Source organism: Arachis stenosperma, chromosome 2 (genome assembly GCF_014773155.1).
Source record: "Arachis stenosperma cultivar V10309 chromosome 2, arast.V10309.gnm1.PFL2, whole genome shotgun sequence".
NCBI classification, from domain to species: domain Eukaryota; kingdom Viridiplantae; phylum Streptophyta; class Magnoliopsida; order Fabales; family Fabaceae; genus Arachis; species Arachis stenosperma.
This window is the reverse complement of record NC_080378.1, coordinates 57472962-57476391: the sequence shown is the minus strand read 5'-3', so window position 1 is coordinate 57476391 and position 3430 is coordinate 57472962. Positions and strand designations below refer to the sequence as shown.

General features: G+C 43.9%; 1 non-coding gene across 1 annotated transcript; it reads right to left on the bottom strand.

Annotated features, from left to right (window-relative positions):
- Positions 1–464: 464 nt before the first annotated feature.
- On the bottom strand, positions 465–572 carry LOC130964852 (small nucleolar RNA R71). The gene has a single exon (XR_009080920.1). It is a non-coding gene; the product is annotated as a small nucleolar RNA R71 (small nucleolar RNA).
- Positions 573–3430: the final 2858 nt, after the last annotated feature.

Here is a 3430-nt window from a genome sequence, read left to right as displayed (position 1 = left end):
GCGAAAGCTAAGAGAAGCTAAGGCACAACTCTGCAGAGGACCTAACAGAATTTTCAAAGAAGAACATGGCAGCCGAAAACAACAACAATGCCAACAATGCAAGGAAGGTGCTGGGGTGACTTTACTGCACCTACTCCGACTTCTATGGGAGAAGCATCTCTATCCCTGCCATTGGAGCAAACAACTTTGAGCTTAAGCCTCAATTAGTTTCTCTAATGCAACAGAATTGCAAGTTTCATGGACTTCCATGGAAGATCCTCATCAGTTTTTAGCTGAATCTTGCAAATCTGTGACACTGTCAAGACTAATGGGGTTGACCCTGAGGTCTACAGACTTATGCTATTCCCTTCGCTGTAAGAGACAGAGCTAGGACATGGTTGGACTCACAACCTAAAGAAGCCTGGACTCATGGGAAAAGCTAGTCAATGCCTTCTTGGCAAAGTTCTTTCCACCCAAAAATGAGTAAGCTTAGAGTGGAAGTCCAAACCTTCAGACAGAAGGATGGAGAATCCCTCTATGAAGCTTGGGAAAGATACAAACAATTGATCAGAAAATGTCCTTCTGACATGCTTTCTGAATGGAGCATCATAGGTATTTTCTATGATGGTCTCTCTGAACTATCCAAGATGTCTTTGGATAGCTCTGCTGGAGGATCTCTTCATCTGAAGAAGACGCTACAGAAGCTCAAGAGCTGATTAAATGGTTGCAAATAACCAATTCATGTACACTTCTGAAGAAATCCTATGAACATGGGGCAAATCAGAAGAAAGGAGTTCTTGAGATTGATGCTCTGAATGCCATTGGCTCAGAACAAGATATTGACTCAAGTCAATTTGATTTCTCAAAGTCTGTCTGGAATGCAAAATGCACCAAGCAGTACTAAGGATGCTTCATCTGGAAGAAGCCTATGATCCTGAGAACCCTTCAATGGAAGAGGTGAATTACCTAGGAGAACCCTATGGAAACACCTTAATTCTTCATGGAGAAATCATCCAAATTTCTCATGGAAGGATCAACAGAGATCTCAACAAGGTTTCAACAACAATAATGGTGGATGAAACAGGTTTAGCAATGGCAAGCCTTTTCCATCATCTTATCAGCAACAGACAGAGAATTCTAAGCAGAACCCCTGACTAGCAACCATGGTCTCTGATCTAATCAAAACCACTCAAAGTTTCATGACTGAAACAAGGTCCTCCATTAGGAATTTGGAGGCACAAGTGGGACAGCTGAGCAAGAAAATTACTGAACTCCCTCCAAGTACTCTCCAAGCAAACAGAAGAAATCCAAAAGGAGAGTGCAAGGCCATCAACATGGCCGAATTTGGAGAGGAAGGAGAGGAAGTGAACGCCACTGAGGAAGACCTCATGGGCGTGCACTGACCTCCTTGAGTTCCCCAATGAGGAACCATGGGAATCTGAGGCTCAAAATGAGGACCTTAGAGATTCCATTGGACTTACTTCTGCCTTTCATGAGCTCTGATGAGTATTCTTCCTCTGAAGAGGATGAGTATGTCACTGAAGAGCAAGTTGCTAAATACCTTGGAGCAATCATGAAGCTAAATGACAAGTTATTTGGAAATGAGACTTGGGAGGATGAACCCCCTTTGCTCACCAAAGAATTGGATGACTTGTCTAGGCAGAAATTACCTCAAAAGAGGCAGGACCCTGGGAAGTTTTCAATACCTTGTACTATAGGCACCATGACCTTCAAGAAGGCTCTGTGTGACTTAGGGTCAAGTGTAAACCTCATGCCTCTCTCAGTAATGGAAAAGCTAGGGATCTTTGAGGTGCAAGCTGCAAGAATCTCATTAGAGATGGCAGACAACTCAAAAAAACAAGCTCATGGACTTGTAGAGGATGTTTTGGTGAAGATTGAAAACCATTACATCCCTGCTGATTTCATAGTCCTAGAGACTGGGAAGTGCATGGATGAAACCATCATCCTTGGCAGACCCTTCCTAGCCACAGAAAAGGCTGTGATTGATGTTGATAGAGGCGAACTGATCATTCAAGTGAATGAAGAATCCTTTGTGTTTAAGGCTCAAGGATATCCCTCTGTCACCATGGAGAGGAAGCATGAAGAGCTTCTCTCAAATCAGAGTCAAACAGAGCCCCCACAGTCAAACTCTAAGTTTGGTGTTGGGAGGCCACAACCAAACTCTAAGTTTGGTGTTGAACCCCACATTCAAACTCTAAGTTTGGTGTTGGGAGGTTTCCAACATTGCTCTGATATTGTGAGGCTCCATGAGAGCCATCTGTCAAGCTACTGACATTAAAGAAGCGCTTGTTGGGAGGCAACCCAATGTTACATTTTATATTTTCTTTTGTTATTTTATGTTTTTGTAGGTTGATGATCATGAGAAGTCACAAATCATGAAAAAGCAAAAACAGAATGAAAAACAGGAAGAAAAACAGCACACCCTGGAGGAAGAATTTACTGGCGTTTAAACGCCAGTAAGGCTAGCAGATGGGCGTTTAACGCCCAGTCTGGCACCATTCTAGGCGTTTAACGCCAGAAAGGGGCACCAGACTGGTGTTAAACGCCAGAAAAGGGAAAGAACCTGGCGTTAAACGCCAGAAAGGGGCACCAGCCCAGCGTTTAACGCCATTTGGCTTGCACAGGGATGACTTTTCCTTGACACCACAGAATCTGTAGACCCCACAGGATCCCCACCAACCCCACCACTCTCTCTTCTTCACTCATTCACTAATCACCTCAACACCTCTTCCCCAAAAACCCTTCACCTATCAAATCCCATCTTCTCTTCACCACTCACATCCATCCTTCATAAAACCCCACCTACCTCACCATTCAAATTCAAATCACTTTCCCACCCAAACCCACCCTTACTTGACCGAACCTTACCCTTCCCCCTCCCCTATATATACCCTTCTTCACCCCTTCATTTTCACACAACCTAAACACCACTTCTCCCCCTCTTTGGCCGAACACAAAGGCCATTCCCTTTTTCCTCATTTCTTCTTCTTCTACTCTCTTCTTTCTTTTTTTGCTCGAGGACGAGCAAACCTTTTAAGTTTGGTGTGGTAAAAGCGTTGCTTTTTCGTTTTTCCATAACCATTTATGGCATCCAAGGCCGGAGAAACCTGTAGAAAGAGGAAAGGGAAGGCAAAAGCTTCCACCTCCGAGTCATGGGAGATGGAAAGATTCATCTCAAGGGTGCATCAAGACCACTTCTATGAAGTTGTGGCCTTGAAGAAGGTGATCCCCGAGGTCCCTTTTTCACTCAAAAAGGGTGAATATCCGGAGATAAGACATGAGATCCGAAGAAGAGGTTGGGAAGTTCTTACCAACCCCATTCAACAAGTCGGAATCTTAATGGTTCAAGAGTTCTATGCCAATGCATGGATCACCAAGAACCATGATCAAAGTGTGAACCCGGATCCAAAGAATCATCTTACTATGTGTT